The 23,044-nt window shown below is 40.4% G+C and overlaps 1 protein-coding gene across 1 annotated transcript in view; it reads left to right on the forward strand.

Moving 5' to 3' along the window:
* Window positions 1-23,044, forward strand: part of ZC3H13 (zinc finger CCCH-type containing 13) — a 137,194-nt gene that overhangs the window by 3,433 nt on the left and 110,717 nt on the right. Inside the window, exons 2-6 of the transcript XR_014013597.1 lie at window positions 9,478-9,553; window positions 11,416-11,540; window positions 13,086-13,194; window positions 16,547-16,648; window positions 18,955-19,059. The gene's annotated coding sequence lies outside the window, so the exon portion shown is untranslated. The remainder of the gene's footprint in view (window positions 1-9,477; window positions 9,554-11,415; window positions 11,541-13,085; window positions 13,195-16,546; window positions 16,649-18,954; window positions 19,060-23,044) is intronic.

Raw genomic sequence — 23,044 nt, forward strand, 5'->3', positions numbered from 1 at the left:
ATCTCACCAGCTTTTTAAATTCAAAAATAATCTTTCAGAGCTATGGCAAGTGTGAATCATCCCTGTAAACCATAGCAGGGAACAGACCTTGAGGACCATAATCGTATTCTTAGAGGGGAAGCAGCTGAGGAAATGTTGCCTGAGTATTAAAAGCTCAGGAGCTGGAGAGTTGAGTTGAAACCTCAGGTCTGCTACTTGCGAGTCATGCAGTCTTGAACAATTTGAGCCCTCCTTGAGCCTCGTTTTACTTCTTGTGTAAAGTGACCTGTTATTTCACTGTGCTTGTATTTTTAACTTTATTTTTGGGGCAAGCCTTTTTTCTTCCTAAATGGTTATTGGTTACATCTGTAACTGTATCCCTTCAGAGTCATCATCAAAACACATCTTTACAAAACAGAAATAGATACAGATGTAGAAAACAAACTTATGGTGGGGGGGAAGGGGGGAGGTGTAAATTGGGAAATTGGGATTGACATATACACACTACTATACATAAAATAGATAATAAGGACCTACTGTATAGCACAAGGAAGTCTACTCAATACTCTGTAATGACCTATATGGAAAAAGAATCTAAAAAAGAGTGGCTATATGTATATATATAACTGATTCACTTTGCTGTACACCTGAAACTAACACAACATTGTAAATCAACTTTACTCCAATAAAAATGAAAACAAACACCCAAAAATACCCGCACCTTTATTTTTCATCTCCCATTGCCCCAATATATTCTAGGTGGCAGAGTACTCTTTCCCTGCCCTTGCATGGAAAGTTAGAAAATTCTATGGCTTTTTAGCCCACTCTTAAATAGTTGGTAGTCCTTGGGTCATGTTGAAATGCAAACCTCAATTCAGAAACTAGACTGTCTACTCCAACCAAGGCATTATTCAAATATCTCAATCTTTGTAGGAAAACAACTCCTCACACCTCTCCACACACACACACACCTGACTCCTTTTCTCATTAGTCCTTTTCTTGGGTTTAACTTCTTAGAGATTTCTGAGATTCCCTTGCTGGGAAATTCTGCAGACCAGGATAGAGGCAGCTGTTTCTAGGTAGCCACTTGTGACTCCATCTTTCAATTTTGCCTTCACCTCCAGGTTCTTGCTGCTGTGAGCTCTCCACCCCTTTAGGTGGCGCTATTGGACGGCATCTGAGCCATAACGAGTACATAACATGAAGTGCCTTTTCTTCTGATATTAATGGCTAATCTAGTCAACTGGAGGCCAGCCCATGCAGGTTTAGCTTTCTCAGGAGCAAGTCAGGCACCGGTGCTTGTGTCAGTTAAACTTGAGGGAACATGCTTTAGACTCACCCATCCTCCTCCCCTCTAGGCTGAGTTGAAGGAAGTAACATCCCCAAACTTCATCCCCTTTGGGAGAGTGGGGATTCACAGAATCGCAACAATTTGATGCAAAGAAATATACTCACAAATTCTCCCCCTGTCTCCCCTCTGACCACTTTTCACATCCTCTCTCTGACTTAAGGGGGCACGGAGCCAGGAAACTGATTGGAAAACATGGTAAGCTCTGCATAAGGTGATCTTGTTACCGAATGAGATGTGAGCTCCCCCCCTCTTGGGGCCCCGGCTGAACCGAAGTCCCCCTGGCTGGGTCAGGGAGCTCTTTCCGGCTCAGGTTTGTGCTGCCAACGATGAAAGTGTTTGGTGCAAGCAAGACAGGCTTTTACTCAATGGCCAGAGAACGGAGAAGGGGAGCTCCAGCTCTAAAGGTATCTTCTCCCAGAAGGGAGGGCACTAAGGGAATTTTAAGGGTTAGCAGGCAGAGAGGTCATCAGGGATCGAGGAAGGGGGCGGAGACTTCCAGGGGCAGCCAGGCATGCGCAGTCTTCCATGCTCCTTTGCACACGGCACAAACTGCCAGCAGAGTACAAATCCCCCCTTAGGGCGGAGATATAAGCATGGTTATGAAGCAAAGCGCCTTCTCTGACACCTCCAGGTTTCATCTACGTAGGTGTGTTCCTGTGGTCAAGTCAGAGCCAGTTCGGGGCGGTTGACCGTTGTGTATCTCTCAAAGTATAGCTGCAAAACATCTCTGCCGAACACCAGGTACTTTTGAAACAAGCACAGAGATAAATCAAGTTCAGGAAACCAGTGACCTTTAGCCTATTTTGCCCTCTATCTAGGATCTAGCTAGTTCAGTCTGGTTTTGTTGTGGGCCTTTGCAGCATCCTGTTAATAAAACCCAACTAGCCTGTGTGGTTAAAACCAGTTTCTATGCCTGGGCTTCATAGTCTCTGACTGACCCCATCTCATTATTTGATTCTGTTGTGTTGGCACTTTTGTCAAACTTGAGATAGGAAGAGTCCAGCTCACCACAGTTTGAACTTGGACATACTAATATATTTTATGGTAAATTTATATCCCCATAATTGTACTCCTCCACATTTCCTAATTTATTTTTGTATTTCCTCAAATTTTTTTCTCCTTAAGAAAGAGACCCATTTAGATAACACATTTTTTACCTTTACATTTTCTTTCCCCTTCTGTTGACTAACTTTGTTACTTTCTTGTCTTCTAATACATTTGCAAAACGCCCAAGCATCTTATCTTATAGTCAACACAAAATTTCCTTTATGCGGAATTGAAATTCAGCCTCTATTTTTTTAACTTTTTATTTTATATTGGAGTATAATTGATTAGCAGTGCCGTGTCAGTTTCAGGTGTACAGCAAAGTGATTCAGTTATACATATACATGTATCTATTCTTTTTCAAATTCTTTTCCCATTTAGGTTGTTACATAATACTGAGCAGAGCTCCCTGTGCTATACAGCAGGTCCTTGTTGATTATCCTTTTTTTTTAAATAGATCTTTATTGGAGTATAATTGCTTCACAATACTGTGTTAGTTTCTGTGGCACAACAAAGCGAATCAGCCATATGCATACACTTGTCCCCATATCCCCTCCCTCTTGAGCCTCCCTCCCACCCTCCCTATCCCACCCCTCTAGGTCATCCCGAAGTACCGAGCCCATCTCCCTGTGCTGTGCTGCTGCTTCCCACCAGCCAACTATTTTACATTCCGTAGTGTATATATGTCGATGCTACTCTCACTGCGCGCCAGCTTCGCCCTCCCACCCCATGTCATCCAGTCCATTCTCTATGCCTACCTCTATGCCCTGCCACTAGGTTTATCAGTACCATTTTTTCTTTTTAGATTCCATATATATGCTTTAGCATATGGTATTTGTTTTTCTCTTTCTGACTTACTTCCCTCTGTATGACAGACTCTAGGTCCATCCACCTCACTACAAATAACTCAATTTCGTTTCTTTTTATGACTGAGTAATATTCCACTGTATATATGTGCCACATCTTCTTTATCCATTCATCTGTTGATGGACACGTAGGTTGCTTCCATGTCCTGGCTATTGTAAATAGTGCTGCAGTGAACATCGTACATGTCTCTTTTTGAATTATGGTTTTCTCAGGGTATACGCCCAGTAGTGGGATTGCTGGGTCATATGGTAATTCTATTTTTAGGCTTTTAAGGAACCTCCATACTGTTTTCCATAGTGGTTGTATCAATTTACATTCCCACCAACAGTGCAGGAGGGTTCCCTTTTCAGCACACCCTTTCCAGCATTTATTGTTTCTAGCTTTTTTGATAATGGCCATTCTGACTGGTGTGAGGTGATACCTCATTGTAGTTTTGATTTACATTTCTATAATAATTAGTGATGTTGAGCATCTTTTCATGTGCCTGTTGGCCAACTGTATGTCTTCCTTGCTGAAATGTCTATTTAGGTCTTCTGCCCATTTTTTAACTGGGTGTTTGCTTTTTTGATATTGAGCTCCATGAGCTGTTTGTATATTTTGGAGATTAATACTTTGTCTGTTGTTTCATTTGCAAATACTTTCTCCCATTCTGAGGGTTGTCTTTTTCTCTTGTTTATGGTTTCCTTTGATGTGCAAAAGGTTTTAGATTTAATTAAGTCCCATTTGTTTATTTTTGCTTTTATTTCTGTTACTCTAGGAGGTGGATCAAAAAAGATCTTGCTGCGGTTTATGTCAAAGAGTGTTATTCCTATGTTTTCCTCTAAAAGTTTTATACTGTCTGGTCTTACATTTAAGGCTTTATTTAATCCCTTTGGAGTTTACTTTTGTGTATGGTGTTAGGTAGCATTCTAATTTCATTCTTTTACATGCAGCTGTCCAGTTGTCCCAGCACCACTTATTGAAGAGGCTGTCTTTTCTCCATTGTATGTTCTTGCCTCCTTTGTCATAAATTAGGTGCCCATATGTGGGTGGGTTTATCTCTGGGCATTCTATCCTGTACCATTGATCTATATTTCTGTTTTTGTGCCAGTACCACACTGTCTTGATTACAGTAACTTTGTGGTATAGTTTGAAGTCAGGGAGGCTGACTCCTCCAACTCCATTTTCTTTCTCAGGATTGCTTTGGCTGTTTGGGGTCTTTTGCATTTCCATACGAATTGTAAGATTTTTTGCTCTAATTCTGTGAAGAAATGCCATTGGTAGTTTGATAGGGATTGTATTGAATCTGTAGATTGCTTTGGGTAGTATAGTATAGTCATTTTCACAAAATTGGTTCTTCCAGTTCAAGAACATGGTATATTTCTCCATCTGTTTATGTCATCTTTGATTTCTTTCATCAGTGTTTTATAGTTTTCTGAGTACAACTCTTTCGCCTCCTTAGGCAGGTTTATTCCTAGGTATTTTATTCTTTTTGTTGCAATGATAAGTGGAGTGTTTCCTTAATTTCTCTTTCTGACTTTTTCTTGTTGATGTATAGAAATGCCAGAGATTTCTGTGCATTAATTTTGTATCCTGCAACTTTACCAAATTCATTGATAAGCTCTAGTAGTTTTCTGGTGGCATCTTTAGGACTTTCTACCAAATTCATTGATAAGCTCTAGTAGTTTTCTGGTGGCATCTTTAGGATTTTCTATGTATAGTATCATGTCATCAGCAAATAGTGACAGCTTTACTTCTTCTTTTCCAATTTGTATTCCTTTTCTTTCTTTTTCTTCTCTGATTGCTGTGGCTAGGACTTCCAAAACTATGTTGAATAAGAGTAGTGAGAGTGGACATCCTTGTCTTGTTCCTGATCCTAGTGGAAATGCTTTCAGTTTTTCACCATTGAGTATGATGCTTGCTGTGGGTTTGTCATATATGGCCTTATTATGTTGAGGTAGGTTCCCTCTATGCCCATTTTCTGGAGAGTTTTTATCATAAGTGGGTGTTGAATTTTGTCAAAAGCTTTTTCTGCATCTATTGAGATGATCATATGGGTTTTACTCCTTAATTTGTTAGTGTTCATTGATTTGCATATATTGCGTATATTGAAGAATCCTTGCATCCCTGGGATAAATCCCACTTGATCATGGTGTATGATCCTTTTAATGTGTTGTTGGATTCTGTTTGCTAGTATTTTGTTCAAGATTTTTGCATCTCTGTTCATCAGTGATATTGGTCTATAATTTTCTTTTTTTGTGATATCTTTTTCCGGTTTTGGTATCAGGGTGATGGTGGCTTCATAGAATGAATTTTGGAGTGTTTCTCCGTCAACAATTTTCTGGAAGAATTTGAGAACGATCAGTGTTAGCTCTTCTCTAAATGTTTGATAGAATTTGCCTGTGAAACCATCTGGTCCTGGACTTTTGTTTGTTGGCAAATTTTTACTTACAGTTTCAATTTTGTTACTTGTGTTAGGTCTGTTCATATTTTCTAATTCTTCCTGGTTCAGCCTTGGAAAATAGTACCTTTCCAAGAATTTGTCCATTTCTTCACGGTTGTCCATTTTATTGGCATATAGTTGTTTGTAGTAGTTTCTTATAATCCTTTGTATTTCTGCAGTGTCCATTGTGATTTCTCATTTTTCATTTCTAATTTTATTGAGTTACATCCTCTCCCTTTTTTTCTTCATGAGTCTGGCTAAGGGTTTATCAATTTCATTTATCTTCTCAAAGAACCAGCTTTTAGTGTTATTGATCTTTGCTATTGTTTTCTTTGTTTCTATTTCATTTATTTCTATTCTGATCTTTATGATTTCTTTCCTTCTACTGACTTTGGGTTTTCTTTGTTCTTCTTCCTCTAGTTGTTTTAAGTGTAGGGTAGATTGTTTATTTATTTTTCTTGTTTCTTGAGGTGAGATTGAATTGCTATAAACTTCCCTCTTAGAACTGCTTTGCTGCGTCCCATAGGTTTTGGGTCGTCATGTTTTCATTGTCATTTGTTTCTATGTATTTTTTTATTTCTTCTTTGATTTCTTCAGTGATCTCTTGGTTATTCAGTAGCACACTGTTTAGCCTCCATGTATTTGTGTTTTATACAGTTTTTCCCTGTAATTGATTTCCAACCTCACAGTGTTGTGGTCAGAAAAGATGCTTGATACAATTTCAGTTATCTTGAATTTACTGAGGCTTGATTTGTGACCCAAGATGTGATCTATCCTGGAGAATATTCCATGTGCACTTGAGAAGAAAGTGTAATCTACTGTTTTTGGATGGAATGTCCTATAAATATCAATTAAATCTATCTGGTCTATTGTGTCATTTAAAGCTTGTGTTTCCTTTTTTATTTTCTGTTTGGATGATCTGTCCACTGGTGTAAGTGGGGTGTTAAAGACCCCTACTATTATTGTGTTACTGTTGATTTCCTCTTTTATAGCTGTTAGCAGTTGCCTTATTTATTGAGATGATCCTATGTTGGGTACATATATATTTATAATTGTTATATCTTCTTCCTGGATTGATCCCTTGATCATTAAGTAGTGTCCTTCCTTGTCTCTTGTAACATTCTTTATTTTAAAGTCTATTTTATCTGATATGAGTATTGCTACTCCAGCTTTCTTTTGATTTCCATTTGCATGGAATATCTTTTTCCATCCCCTCACTTTCAGTCTGTATGTGTCCCTAGGTCTGAAGTGGGTCTCTTGTAGACAGCATATAGATGGGTCTTGTTTTTGTATCCATTCAACAAGCCTGTGTCTTTTGGTTGGAGCATTTAATCCATTCACATTTAAGGTAATTATCAATATGTATGTTCCTATGACCATTTTCTTAATTGTTTTGGGTTTGTTTTTATATGTCCTTATCTTCTCTTGTGTTTCCCACTTAAAGAAGTTCCTTTAGCATTTGTTGTAGAGCTGGTTTGGTGGTGCTGAATTCTCTTAGCTTTTGCTTGTCTGTAAAGCTTCTGATTTCTCCATCGAATCTGAATGAGATCCTTGCTGGGTCGAGTAATCTTGGTTGTAGGTTCTTCCCTTTCATCACTTTAAGTATATCATGCCACTCCTTTCTGGCTTGTAGAGTTTCTGCTGAGAAATCCGCTGTTGACCTTATGGGAGTTCCCTTGTATGTTATTTGTCATTTTTCCCTTGCTGCTTTCAATAATTTTTCTTTGTCTTTAGTTTTTGCCAATTTGGTTACTATGTGTCTCGGCATGTTTCTCCTTGGGTTTATCCTGTATTGGACTCTCTGTGCTTCCTAGACTTGGGTGGTTATTTCCGTTCCCATATTAGGGAAGTTTTCGACTATAATCTCTTCAGAGGTTTTCTCGTGTCCTTTCTCTCTCTCTTCTCCTTCTGGGACCCCTATAGTACGAATGTTGTTGCATTTAATGTTGTCCCAGAGGTCTCTTAGGCTGTCTTCATTTCTTTTCATTCTTTTTTCTTTATTCTGTTCCACAGCAGTGAATTCCACCATTCTGTCTTCCAGGTCACTTATCTGTTCTTCTGCCTCAGTTATTCTGCTATTGAGTCCTTCTAGTGTATTTTTCGTTTCAGTTATTGTATTGTTCATCTCTGTTTGTTTGTTCTTTAATTCTTCTAGGTCTTTGTTAAACATGTCTTGCATCTTCTCGATCTTTGCCTCCATTCTTTTTCCGAGGTTCTGGATCATCTTCACAATCGTTATTCTGAATTCTTTTTCTGGAAGGTTGCCTATCTCCACTTCATTTAGTTGTTTTTATGGGGTTTTATCTTGTCCGTTCATCTGGGACATAGCCCTCTGCCTTTTCATCTTGTCTGTCTTTCTGTGAATGTGGTTTTTGTTCCACAGGCTGCAGGATTGTAGTTCTTCTTGCTTCTGCTGTCTGCTCTCTCATGGATGAGGCTGTTTTCTCCTTCTTTTAACACTTACAAGTTTCCTTTTGCTTTCGAACTTATTTTTTTACAAAAATGGGATAATATTTCTTACAATTATCCACTCACTTCTTGCTTCTTTCTCTTAATGAATCATGTAAATCTCCCCCAAGTTAACTATTTTAACTAACTCTTTCTTTATAATGGCTACAAAACATTCTAGAATGTGGAGACATCACCAACATTCAACAATTCTGTTACTGATAAGCGCTCATGTGGTTCCCAGTTATTGTTACTATGAATCATCTTGTGATACATATCCTTGGACATATGTCATTTATCACTGGTTGAATAGTTTACGCTTAACTGTAGCAGTGAGTGGCACCAAATCTCTGAATCTATTGTTTCTGGGAGCTCCTCTTTCTCTTTTTTGATAATCAAGTCTCCATAGGCTTATTTCCAGAGTTTAGAATCTTTTAATCAGGCTTTCCAAAATAAACTATCCTCCACTCTGGCATCAAAATTATTCTTGTAAATCACAAGTCAAATGATGTCACTTTCTTAACTCCTAATTGCCTGCTAGATAAAGGCCAAATTTCTCAGCGTGCATTGGAAAACTTCTCTAGGGGAGAACTAACATAAGTTTCCAAACTCACTTCTGTTTGGCTATCATTCTTCTCTTGCCCTAAACACCTAAATCCTACACTTGGCAAAAATAAACAGCTTGCCGTTTCCCCAACAATGCCCTTTTGTCTCTTGCCAGTCTGCCATTACACTGCTTACTTACCCAGTTACCTCTTCCATGAAGCCTTTGCTCATAATGACAAGCAGAAATTATCATAACCTTTTGTCTTCTGGAGTTCTCAGTACATGTTTTTGTTTTATTTTTTAAATAAAATTTTATTTGAAATATTTTTAGATTTACAGAAAGGTTGCAAAGATATTACAGAGAGTTTCTCTATACCATGCACCCAGTTTCGCCTGTTGTTAGCATTTTATATTATCATGGTATATTTGTCAAAAGCAAGAAACCAACATCGGTACACTACTCTTAACAAAACTGCAGGCTTTCTATAGATTACACCAGTTTTTCCACGATTCTGTTCCAAGACCCAATCCAGGATACAGTGTTTCATCATATTGCAGATGTTCAATTTCTTGAGTGACATTGTTTTATATACATTGTCCAGTGTTTTATTTGTTTCAAGCAGGAGCGTAAACTTGGTCCCTGTTTCTCCATCTTGACTGGAAGCAAAATCTAAGGTTATTTTAAAATCTGTGGTGAGATCCTCTTTTCTTTCAACATTTTGTTTCCTTTTTACAATTTCCTAGAAGCACCTCCCAATATAATTTATCTTATTTTCACTTTTTATTTAAGATCAAAATCCTGTTTTATTTTTTCCCCCAGTGGCCAGGTTTTATCTGCTCTTCCTAGAACCTCCAGGCAAGTTCAAATTCTGCAGAATACTACCACAACATATGAGGTAACTTCTCCCTCATTTATCTTCTTATTGTTTATATTTTATACAAGTCTGGTGTGCCATGTTCTCTCCTATATGTCCTCTGACTTATATACAGCTGGTGTAAACCTCTTCCTTGTAGCCTTCTCCTCCTTCCCATAATCACATGATTTTACTGGTTCCCCAAGTCAAACTTTCTTCATTTATGCTATTGGCTTTTCAGCAAATTACATGACAGTACCTAGGCATTGAAAGTGTGAACTTACTGGTTCATGCCTGGGTTTCAGCACCAAAAAATAAAAGGGGGGGGAGGGCTTCCCCGGTGGCGCAGTGGTTGAGAGTCCGCCTGCCGATGCAGGGGACACGGGTTCGTGCCCCGGTCCGGGAAGATCCCACATGCCGCGGAGCGGCTGGGCCCGTGAGCCATGGCCGCTGAGCCTGCACGTCCAGAGCCTGTGCTCCACAACGGGAGAGGCCACAACAGTGAGAGGCCCGCGTACTGCAAAAAAAAAAAAAAAAAAAAAAAAGGAAAAAAAAGGCGGGGGGAGTACTTACAAAGATGCTACAGTAACAGAAATCCAATAGATCTTTGTTTAAAAAGCAATAATACTTAACCAAGGTGTAAGCATCAAAAACACAAAGGAAAATTTATTGAAATTTTCATGCCTGGGACTCAACTCCCCAGAAAATAGAAAACTGATACCTTACAAAATATCCTGATAGAATATTGATGGCTCCATGGTTGTTGGGTTAGGGCTCTCTGAGAAGCAGAGGTCAAAACTTTATTAGAGATGTGAGAGACTTGTTATGGGGGCTGCTTGTGAAGGATGAAGAGGAGGGAGCTGGGGGTGTCAGGGAGTACCCACAGACCATCAGGCAGCTCTGACATGTGTGCGAGGAGGGTTGTGCGTGGACAACCTCTAGACCACAGGGCAGTCCCAATGAAGGTTTGGCTGGACCATGATAAGTCCTTAAGCCAAAGACATCTGTAAGAGGAAACCCTAATCTAGCAGGACTGGGGCTGCAATAATACACCCGCAGTGCTCTGTCATTGGCTGGTTGCAGCCCCGGAGAAGCCAGGGGGGAATCAAGAGGGACAACAGCGGGGAAGGTTAGTGAACTAAGCGTCTCCCAACAGAAGAGCTGCCCGGCGCGTCCTCACGGCCACCACACCGTGGACAGAGGAAATACTGCCAGAGGAAACATCTGAGATTCAGGACTTAGATCTTGTTCTGCCACTTCTTGGTGTGTGATTTTAGGTGACTTAGCTTCGAGCCTTAATTTCTTCATCTGAACAATGAAAATAATAACACCTGCTTAGTTTATGGCAAGATGTTGTTATAATGATCAAAGGCAATGAGTGTGAAAGTGCTTTAAAAAAAGCTCAGTAAAATAGAAAAAAAAACGTAAATATTATGTATGGGAATACATTTCCCAAAGGCAATTAGATTAAAGAAAAAGAACACTAACATCATAATAGTATCAAGGATATGGAATTTTTATTAAAGAAAAGCAACATTTAATCAACTTTCTTTCTAGACAAACTTTCGTTTCTCTTTAAACATTTGATATACACATCCAGTTCTACAGTTGGGCCATAAATATATTCATTCATGGATTCATTCATTAGTTCATTGCCTCGCCAAATATTTATTGAGTACCTAGTAAGTTCCAGGCCCTCTTTAACCACTTGGGGTTACAGAAAAGAATAAAACAAGCCCCCTGTAAAATAAATGTTTCCACTACCACATGTGTAAATGGGGACCAGTGACCAGGAATGTCTTTTTTATTTCCCTTATAAAAACCCTTTTATGGCTTTAGCTACAGACGAGAATGATGTGAAAAACTGTCTTTGTTTTTATCAATTTTCCCCCTTGAAACTGCAGATTGTCCTCTGGCAGCCAGTAACAGCTGAATTTATTACGAAGAACAAAGAAGTCCATTTTTTTGTGAATGCGTCTGATGTAAGCAACGTGAAAGCCCATTTAAATGAGAGCAGAATTCCGTTCAGGTAGGCATGATTCCATATTTACTGAGCAGCTGTTCTAAGCACCTATGATGCATTTTTACTAGTGATGGTGTCATTGCTTCCTGGAAAAATAAATACTTACATTAAACATGACAACATGGACATCTCTGGAACGGATTGGTGATGAAGCCCAAGGGGCTAGCTCTGTGACCCTGGACAAGTGGTTTACCTCTCATGACCTTGGTCCCTTATCTGAAAAGCACTGTTAGACTCAACGAGCTGAGGAGCCTCTTACCATTCCTCCCAGTTCCTTCCTTCTTATAGTCCCTCTACTCTGTGCCTGGACTTGGGGAGCAAAATTGTCATTCACTTTAGTAGGCTTTGTGGTATCTCTTGAAAAAGCAACTGCTGAAGGAGATTTTGCTTCCTTCACAAGGTCAGTGAACATTCTGGAATGTCTGGCCCTAAACTAAAATTTGCATCAGGTATGATTTCTGTTCAGAGTCCATGCCTTCTTCCTTTTGGAGTCTCCTGTCCACATCTCCTTTCTGTATCCATTGCCCAAGCGCCAGTGTCCCTCTACTGCCCTGACACTTCCTGGAGACCATGCTGTCTTCTGTGTATCAATGGGCAACCTTTGGATAATACACTATGATTATTATTAATAATATGTTATTGGTGTTTCCTGCCTTCCAGGAAAGGTGCTGAGCCTTTCTATACATTGTATCATTTAATCCTTATTTAATCCTGTGAGGTAAATACTATCCTCATTGTGTGTATGAAAAAAATTTGCAGATTTTCAAAGGAATTTCTCAAGGTCAGCCAGCTAGAACGTGGCAGAGCTAGGAGTCATACTCAGACCTTTCTGATGTCAAAGGCTTGGCTTTTACCCCCTGACCTAAGTAAAAGTAAAGAAAGCTTTATTAGAATGACAGCTAACTTTCAATTGTTCATCCCAGGTGACAGAATGGCTTCAGTCTGTCTTAATTAAGATGTTTGTGCCTAGTTAACTGTGTGATCCTTTGCAAGAGAAATTAAATGAGATCACTTTCCTGTACCTTCCCTATTCCTGTGCTCTTATTTCTCTAGAGATTTGACCAACTTTGGCCATGCAGAACCTATACATGCATATATATACCTATACATGCATCTGGTGTAGGTCAGTGACTCACAGGGAAAAATAAAAAGAAAAGGCTTTCTGCTTCTCCTCGGTCCTTAACTGAAAACAGAATGATACAGTGTTCCTCTGGATTGAAGAACATTGTCCATTAACCTGTATGTTCACATAAAACACACTAATGAGTCACAGTTGAGAAATGTTCATAATGTTGGAGAAGGGGTGAGATTTTGGAGGCCCTGAAAACATACCCCATAGGAGCCACTATCCCTCCAATGCCCATGAGGCTCTACCCAGAGCACTTGTGTATTTCAGCTTATCATAATGTTAGCTGGCGGTGTTTTCACCTTGTGCTTGTTAGATTTCTTAGCGACTTTCCCCCCTTGCTCACCTGCTGTGCCTGCAATGGGCCATGCAGGAAAATCAGAGCCCTTTTTGGCAACCAGCTCATGTCCTGTTTCATAACCCAGGGTCCTGTTGGAAAATGTGGAAGATCTTATCCAGCAGCAGACTTCCAATGACACCATCAGCCCCCGGGCCTCCACCTCCTACTATGAGCAGTATCACTCACTAAATGAGGTAAGCTGTCACGTTTCTCTCGAAAATTCCTATTTTCGTTTAACGAGCATTGCCATTTCAGCCATGGGAAATTATTAGAGAATCGTAATTGGTGGAAGAGGGTGAAAAAAAATCACAATTAGGTTGATTATACAGAAGTAATTCATCCTTTTGTAGATATCTTCCCTGGGAAGATGGCATCATATTTTGGAAATTGCCTCTAAGCAGCCTGTTTGTCCATAGCTAGGAGTATCTCTGTTAGGAGTAACGCTGCATTCTAAGGAACAACAGGAAATTAAAAATAGGGCCTTTTTATTGAAACTGCCACAAAAAAATTAACAGTCCAATTAATCATGTCTCCTTAGACCATTATCTTAATTGTACTCTTACTGAATAATCGCCATATTATCTCACTGAATTAAAGGAATTTATTCACTTATATTTAGTACACAATAAAGTATTTAAGTGCATTTTATTCCTCTCAGAAAGAACCTATTTAAGTAATAATAGTAATAATAATAATGTTGGTAATGCCTGTGTTTTAATTTTTAAGAAATTGGTTTTTTTCCTATTAGTACTTATAGGTTCTGATTTTTCTAGAGGGAACCTAAGCAAGATATCAATGTTCAGTTGGCCTCAGTAAGCTTTCGCATGATACTCTAAAAGCCATTTCGCCATATTTGTTAGTTGAACCCCTTGGAGCACTTTCTTTTCAATATAATATACTCCAAGTAGTACAAATCCCTTGATACCTTCTATTCTTTCATAGGCGTATGCTGCTATATTCCTTAATACAAGTATTTTTATCATCTTTGGCTACGTGCTCAGAAACTGTTAAGAACCATATCCATATTTTTAAGACATCTAAGGCTTAAGTAATGAGAAAGTTTTCTATTGAATCTTCAAAAGCATCTGCTCTTTTCCAGTTAGTTACACCAGAACTCAGTGTGCTTCTAGAATGGATGTACCTGGCTGGTTGACGGGGATCTTACAATTGCAGCCCTCTCCTTTCTCTCTCCTACCTTGCCTCTGTCTATTCTACCTAGACCACCTCCCTCCAGCCTCCTACATCAGCCCTGCATCAGCAAACTTGAGGTCCAGAGTGGAGAGGCTGGGTAGGCACAGTTTGCAAATGGAGAATCTAACTATGTCAATGCTGTGTTGGGTTTGGTGGGAAGAGTGGAATGCCTTAAACAGAGGTATTTAAAAACATTTTTCTGGGAATTCCCTGGCAGTCTAGTGGTTAGCACTCCGTGCTTTCACTGCCGAGGACCCACATTCAATCCCTGGTTGCAGAACTAAGATCCTACAAGCCACATGGTGTAGCCTAAATAAATAAATAAAGGATATGAACATTAAAAAAATTTTTTTCTGGTATATTTTAAATACTTTGTTCAAAGGGCTTATTTTTTTCTTACCCTCACCCCAAGAAAGAGTTGGAAAGACATGGGAGGAAAAAAGTATTAGTTTGCCATACACTGTATTAGTCAGTCCTAACAAAGTGACATATACTGGGTGGCTTAAACAACAGAAATTTACTCTCTCACAGTTCTGGAGGCTGGAAGTCCAAGGTCAAGGTGTCAGCAGGGCTGGTTTCTTCTGAGGCCTCTCTCCTTGACCTGCAGATGGCTACCTCCTTGCTGTGTCCTCACACGGCCATTTCTCTGTGTGTGCACATCCCTGGCGTCTCTCTGTCCGTGCTAATCTCCACTTCTTATAAGAACACCAGTCAGGTTGGATTAGGGTCCATACCAACAGCCTCATTTCAACTTAATTACCTCTTTAAAGGCCCTATCTCCAAATGCAGTCACATTCTAAGGTACTGGAGGTTAAGGCTTCAACATATGAATTTGAGGGGGAACACAATTCATTTCATTACAGTGACATTCCAGAAAACAGTTTGGACCTCTCCTCGCTCCCACGCCCAATCCTTTCTAAGAAGTTTGTAGGAACCATGGCAATCTTGCTCCCCGGAAATCTGCCAAGTCCTTTCTTCCCCTTCAACACTGATCTCTCCTTCAGTCCTCACCACACGTTCACTTGAGGGGCAAGAGGGGTTTCTTTTGGCATTGACTCTCACTAGGAAATTTTAAGTAATCCCCTGCAGGGGAGAAAAACAAATGACTGAAAAACATCACGTAAAACAAATGGCAAAAGAAGAGAGTTATTCAAAGGATGTGACCATGATTACTGCAGATTGTGAAATGAATAAAGTTTTCTGTAAAGCTGCCTTTATATAACACAGCCTCCCTGTTGGAGGAAATCTACTGAACCATCAATGCTGTAACACAAAATAGTTTGATATAGTAGTTCTCTCAGGTGTATGCATGCCCTAGAGGACTAACACAGTAAACAGAGGCCCAATGAGGAAATCCCTGCTGGTTAAATTTCCGGCACCTCAGACACTGACAGCACTGGTACTTGGCAGCAGGTAGGCCTTCCAGGAGCATCTGAACTCTCGGCACAAGACAACTGCTCCCACATACCACTCACCCTAGTTATGTTCCTCTAAGAGGATCCAAGGGTAAATGGTGCTCCCGTTCCCATCAGCTAGGATGGCTATTTGAAATTACCTCTAGAAAAGTTCCCAGAGATAAGGCCATGGGTTGGTCATTCCCACTGCAGAAGGTGTAAAAGTTTAAAAATGGCCCCTGAGAAGTTGGTCTACATTAACACATGGCCAGGCTCCATCATTCAATGCCTGCTTTCAGGTGGGCACTAGCCTAAAGTCAGACCCAGAAATTTTTGTTTTTTCTTTCTATTATAATCTTGACAGAATCACAGACCACTACACTTCCACCCAGGAGAGAGGTCCAGAATCAAACTCCTTCCCTGGGTAGAAGAGAAATTTTTTTTCTCCAGATTGTTTTCCCCTTTGCTTCTCATCATTTCACAGATTTTGTTGTGAGTCCACAGGTCTTCAGTAAGAAACAATGGCACCTCGATTTATCCTGTTCAAAGACAGTGCCCAGGACTTCCTTCGGTTACTCTTGAAAAGTGGATATTTAAAAAAAATTTTCATATAGAAATGAACTCTTGAATGGTAAAGAGGATTTCATACACAGAGGTAGGGATTCAATGTGACGAGCCTTTAAAAATAACTTAAGGAGCGCTGCTTTGAAGGTGATCTTTTCCTACTTTGTCGTAAGTTTCTTAGTACTTTTTCCCTAAACCTTGATATTTTTCAAAACTTTAGTTTTACTGATTTTTCTAAACAGCAGAAGAAACACCCTACCCCAAGTGTTTGAGTCCCTCATTCTCTCCACATACAAGTGTTTTCGAGGGATTGCCCTTCCTCGAAGAAGTGGTCTGTTTCCTTTGTCAGGAAAATGCTTTGAACTTGCTCTGTGACTGCTGGTTTCTGCTCTGATAGATCTATTCTTGGATAGAAGTTATGACTGAGTGGTATCCTGATATGGTTGAAAAAATCCACATTGGATCCTCATATGAGAAGTACCCACTTTATGTTTTAAAGGTATGTTGTGGGAAGAGTCGTTGACCTTTCAACTTTGGGGGATGTGTTAAATTCTCCAGCAGTGCTTGTTATTACTTGGATTTTTTTTGTTTTTTGAGTTCTGGAAATATGTGTATTATAAGTGTTCCTCAACTTTAATATCCAGCTATTTAGGGATTGGTTATTACCGTTAAATTTTTTTCCTTTACTAATGTAGTGTTGGTCTAAGAGTATCAACTCTGTGATATAGATAAGCCATTTAACCTTCCTGGGCTTTAATGCCTACCTCCATAAAATGAGGGGAGTGGTCTAGATTAAATTTCAAATCCTGTTTTATTAACACCACCACCTCTGACTAACTGACTTAGGCAAAAAAAAAAAAAGAGTAGGGGAATCTGTGATTGAACAAATATTGACATTGATACAGGTTTTAGAACCAAAGAAAGAGTTGAACGGCGCAACTTAGGAAAGGATAGGAACCAGGGCCATGCTGGGATTTGGGGCAGCAGGGGTGATATGATAGCTTTTGCTTCAGTCACCACCTGTCTGGTTCTTTATTTTCAGTTGAATAAATTGGCCTTAGTAAAGTCAATGAATGTGGCCACAGGAAGAACATTGGGAGCCATGAAACCAAACTAATTCCTGCCTGTTAATTTCTAATTCTGCAGTTCTGTTTTTTTAACCACTCTTTCCCCCGAAGGAAAAAAATAAATAAATAAAATAAATTAAAAAGAAGCTCTGGAAAAAAAATTAATCATTGGAAAAATACATCTGATTTAGGAACATTTAATTTATACATAGTTTCCCAACATTATCTAAATTGTGATAGGTGGACCTCTTCGATCATCCAAAGATAAGATTTTGACTCAGGATTTCTGGGTTTTCATCTGTTCTGACAAGAACTTGCAGTGCAAACTCAAGGCAGACGTAGGAAAATTGGGTCCTCTTGGCAGCCGAGTTGGTCAACCAGACTGGATCCATGTAATCATGGCCTACCCACCCATGACATTTACTTTCAGCCGTGTTGTGTGTACTCTTTGGAACTTGTGTTTCTGGGACCTAATGTACATGTTGGAAAACCATGCTTTCTGCATGCATTACTCCCAATCGTACTCAACCAAGGATGTGCACATCATGTGAGTCTCTGGGATTCCTCCGTCTTCCCAGTGTAAGGACCGGCACCAAGAGAATTTGCTCAGCACAGTAAAACAGAAGGTCTAGTAAGGCAACTAGTGCAGACAACTCAGGATTTCTTTTACACTGAGTAGATTAAATCAGCTGGGTAGTTCTCCTCTTTGTACAATTTGACCCTTTGTGGCCAAAGCCATTTGACTTTCTCACTTGCCTTCTTATTGGATATCACTAGCTCCAGGTTAGTTAAGAAGAACCTCCCTGAGTGGCATAGATGGCAGTTTAAAAATCGAACTCTCTCTTTTTCTTGTTTTGGAATTCCAACCCCACATAGTTGTTTGATTTTGCAACACTCTTCTCCCTTCCCTCCATACTCTAAAATGTGTGTCTAACTAATGTTTAAAAGCAAATGAATTATGATTCATTTTGTTTGGAGGTGTTTTTGAGAATTCTTCTAAAGACATCAAAGCCTATCATGGAGGAAAGGTTGGGAGTTCTTATTCCAGAAAGCTGGCAGCTCCACTAGTCCCCCAGATGGTAAATCAGAATGACGCCTCTGTCCCCAGACCTCTTGGTAATAAATTGGTGTGAAGCTAGATGTGTGCTTCTTTTTGTGTGAAATAGGGAAATAATCTACACATTAAGAGTGTGCACCCGGGGAAAATGGTGAGGGAACCCAAGTTTATCTTGGACCACTGGCTTTCCTCTCCCAAGCCTTTCTCTGTCCCACCCCTCCCACAGAAAACTGTGCACCCCAAACATAACCGCTTAATTCTAACTAGAGTGTGAAGGTATGGCCTGAAACACTAGTTCCCTGCTGTCTACTTCTACACCCACCTCATGCAGCACTGGTATTGCAAGGGGATTGTGAGGGAATAAAAAGAGCTTTACACAAGACTAAATCAACTATATTTCAATAAAAAATTTTAAACATTAAAAAAATAAAAGTTAAAGAAAAAAGAGTTTTAAATCGAGTCCTGGCTTCAGACCTCAGTCCCAACCCTCACCAGCTATGTGACCTTAGCTACTATCCTTTAATCACACCAGCTTTTAATTTCCCTTGAGAATTCTCAAAGGAATGCAGAGAATAATGCATATTTCATAGATTTGCTAAAAGGATTAAGTAGAAGCACTATATATATGGAAGTTATTATCCTGAAGCCTCTTATTACTGTTTTTTGATTTTCTCTGTGCAGGTTTCTAGAAAAGAACAAAGGCCCAAAATTGCCATGTGGATTGACTGTGGAATCCATGCCAGAGAGTGGATCTCTCCTGCTTTCTGCTTGTGGTTCATAGGCTCTGTAAGTATTCACATCCTCTTAAGCCAGGGTTTCCCAATATGTGGCCTAAGACCACTGGCATCAGAATCAACTGGCCTGTTTATTAGATGCATTTTCCCAAGTCACATCCTAGAATTCGTGACTTAAAATGTCTGGAGGTGAGACTTGGGTATCTACAATCTTCACTATCGTCTCAGGTGACTTTTATGCATATTAAGTTTGAGAACCAAGACTTTAAGCATTTAAATTACCCTAAAGATTGTCTGTCTTATCCTTTCTACATTTCTGGCTGGTGCTAAACACTGGAACATAATTAAGAAATAGTATACCATCATGGTATGTTTCCTAAGTAAAAGAAAAAACTGAAGCAATTATCGGAATTGAGTCCCAATGAATTTTTTTCTTTTGATTTGAATTATGCAGATAGCTTTTGCCATATTCTGCCCTTAGAAATTGAACATAAAGCAACATTACAGAGCAGATCGTATTATCCCATATATCATAATAGGGAATTTTGTCCCCGAAGAAGGCCTCGGCATCAAAAAATCCATATATGAGACAAAGAGTACACCATAAAAGTAAAAAGTATAATGACTGTAAACCTCTATAATAAATGAAAACCATAAAAATTATGCTTCATATCCTATAAAATGGGCATATATGTCCTCTACACTGATTCATACAAAGAGCTATCGCCACCGGAAGAATAACCTGAAGTATGTGTCCTTCTGATAATGGTTTTTGTTGTCTCTGTATCCACACAAATGTCTCTGTATCTATCTGGACAAATAAATCTCTACCTACCTTTACTTGCCTTACCATCTTCTCTTCCCACTAATGGAACTGCAGAATCCCCGAGCCTACTGAAAAGTTCCCAACCGCCAGACCCTAAACACAGCCCTTTGATGATCTGGAACCTTCCCCAATCTGGATAGTTTTGTTCATTTTTAGATAATGAAGGGAGCAGCACTTAGTGGAGAGAGACACATGCAAAGCGAGAGGGGAAGAATATTTCTTTTTCATTCTGTCACCGAACCTGAAAAGGGCGGGAAAGAAACTCCGGTTGTAGGGACTCTAATGCATATCGGTAAAGTTGTCCCTAGCGGCTGTCCCTCCTACCCTGACATCTCTTCCCTCCGGTTCCATGTTACCCTCTCCCTCCACCCACGTGCTGAATCTTTGTAAGATTCAGTTTGTTATTCCACCAATATGATAAATTGCCGATGAGGTTCTTTTTTCTCCTCCAGCTCTTGCCACAGTTCTGAATGAATGAAAAGTCCGTTATGGGATGCGGGTCCCTAACAGCCGAGAAGCCTGCAGGCGGGGGCGGGGGACCGATGCCTCAGCCGAATGCCCCCCCACCCCCACCCCAGGCTGAGAGAAGGGGCTTGTGTCCGAGGACGCTGTCCTCCGGAACTGCCCCACCCCACCGAGCAGCTCCCTGCGTCCCCCAGACCGGTTCCCCTTCGGCCTCCTTCAGCATCCGAGGCGGGCACCCGTGGCTCCGAGGGGACGCCACCCCGGCTGCGGCCATCGGGGGCTTCCCTTCCGAAGGGGCTGCCGCCCGGCCCCAAGGCCATGTCCACGCTGCTCTGGGAGCCCCGGGACTGCCGGGTTAGGACGGTAGCAGCCTTGGATGACTTTCTCAAAGAGGGCAGAGGAATTTTCCCTCCACGGGCCACAGCGGGCAGGGCTGGGAGAAGAAATAGACTCGCACCTTAGCTCATGTAAATAATGATTTTCGAGCTCAAGAAGAGAATATTGGTGGAGTGGAAATGGTAGGTAAGAATGGGGAGGAAATCTGAGTAAGCCAGTTGGCTTCTAAGCCAGAAGGATTCCTCTTTGTTTATCTTTGAGACAGTCCGACCCTGAGAATAGCTTTAAAAGGGAAACTAGTGCTGAGACGGTAATTAGTGCTGAGAGCGTCTTCAGCCAGCCGGCGCTCCGTAGCTACGGAGCACAGGGGGCTCGGGGCAGTTCCTGTCACCCGTTTGTACACAATAGGGCCGGGAGATTCAAGAGGATGTATGTGTATGGCTTCCTCATCCCACTTGGCTTTACATGATTCTGGGTTCTGAACGACCCAGGACGTTCACTTCAGCCAGAACCACCGTTCTGTATCCGTGTCTCTGCTTTTCGACTTGGCTGGGCTGTCAGACCGGATTCTTGGCTTAGGTTTCCAGAAGCCATCAGCAAACATACACACACATGCTAGAGCTGCCACATTTATCCCTTTCCTGCAGCCTACTTTGGGGGAAAAAAGTGCCTTACTGACTGTAGCCATTACAGTAGCCAGTGTATTTTGACAGGTGCTTATCCTTTTAAAAAAAAAAAGTTCTCGTGTTTGTTTTTTTTTGTTTTGTTTTTTTTTTAATTGCTGGCCTACTCTGAAATCCCTGGCAGATCACCGGGCCATTGGATTTTTTCCATTGTGTTCATTACTATGTACCTCAGATCTCTCTCTCTCTCTCTCTCTCTCTGTGTTACAGTTTCTCGTCTTGGACTCTCTTTTATTATTATTATATATATATGGTTTTTGCTTTAAAATGAGTGTGATGCCATATCCAGTCAATTTTATTCTCTCACCATGTACTCTGTAAGAGATGTGGGTGTTTATTTGGTCGGCATGCGAGCAAGTGCTAAAGTAGCTGATCAGTATACACGGAAGGTTTTTAGGAAGTATGGGAAAAAAATGTTGTATTGGCCATGAGGGTGACATGGTAGAGTCAAGCTGCCTTTTCGTAGGTCCTATCTGTTCAGTGTTAAGTGATTTTTAAAAATAATAACCTGCTTTTCTGACTAACTTAAAGATGGATTTGAAAATGGTTTTGGATGCAATTAGGTTGTGCTATTTGGACAATAAACTCACCTTGACCTAAAAAAAAAAAGTTCATATGTGAGATTCATCTAACAAATTATCTTCTCAGCTCCTTGAACTCTTTTACATGACTAAACCTAACGTTAACTCTGTTTTAGTAAATTTCTCCCATGGCCATTATCTGGAGCTCAGAAAGAATTCTCTCTCTGATCCTTAGATCCAGAATATGACCATGGACAGTGACCAGGAAGGCCAGGGGGAGCCTCTGAATTCAGACACTGACTTCTTAATTTCCTCTCATTCCTTACACTTGCTATGTATGCTTTTTTTTTTCCCCCTTTAGTAAATTTCCAGTCCTTGGATATATCTGCTTCCTTCTAATTCATCAGCTCCTTTCCAGGGATCTCTTCCTTCCCTAACTAGTATGAATCCCATCAAAAACCACCCTTCACCCATATCCTGAATTTCTTGCTACCTTGATCTGCCCTTTAGGAATTCCAACCCCAAACACCCCACAGAATTAACCAGCCTTCTTCTGAGCCATGCTGCACATCCCAATTTTACTATTATAATGTTGAATTGTTGTTCTCTCCTTTCCAACTTAACACTTTTCTTAGCTTTTTAAGGGCAATGATTATCTCTAAAGTCATTTTTTTTTGGTTCTTATAACATTGAATTGTTACAACATTGAATTGTTGTTCTCTCCTTCCCAACTTAACACTTTTCTTAGCTTTTTAAGGGCAATGATTATCTCTAAAGTCATTTTTTTGTGGTTCCCGTAACTGTGTATTTTTTGGTCCACATAATCAGCACTCAACATCCATTTCTTGTATTTGAAATGTAAATTAATGCTGCAGGTTCAGGCTGAAATACAACTCTGGGGTCCAGAGAGGACTTAAGCAGTGCCTACTACTGGGCTACTTTCTTGCCATTGGGGAAGGTCTAAATTATCCATCCATACTTAGAGATTGGAGAAAACTGGGACTTATAGCTCTTTGCTGTATTTCTTTTTTTTTTTTTTTTTTTTTTTTTTGCGGTAGGCGGGCCTCTCACTGTTGTGGCCTCTCCCCCTGCAGAGCACAGGCTCCAGACGCGCAGGCTCAGCAGCCATGGCTCACGGGCCCAGCCGCTCCGCGGCACGTGGGATCCCCCCAGACCGGGGCACGAACCCGTGTCCCCTGCATCGGC

The sequence above is a fragment of the Mesoplodon bidens genome (genome assembly GCF_964165515.1).
Source record: "Mesoplodon bidens genome assembly, chromosome: 17".
NCBI lineage: Eukaryota > Metazoa > Chordata > Mammalia > Artiodactyla > Ziphiidae > Mesoplodon > Mesoplodon bidens.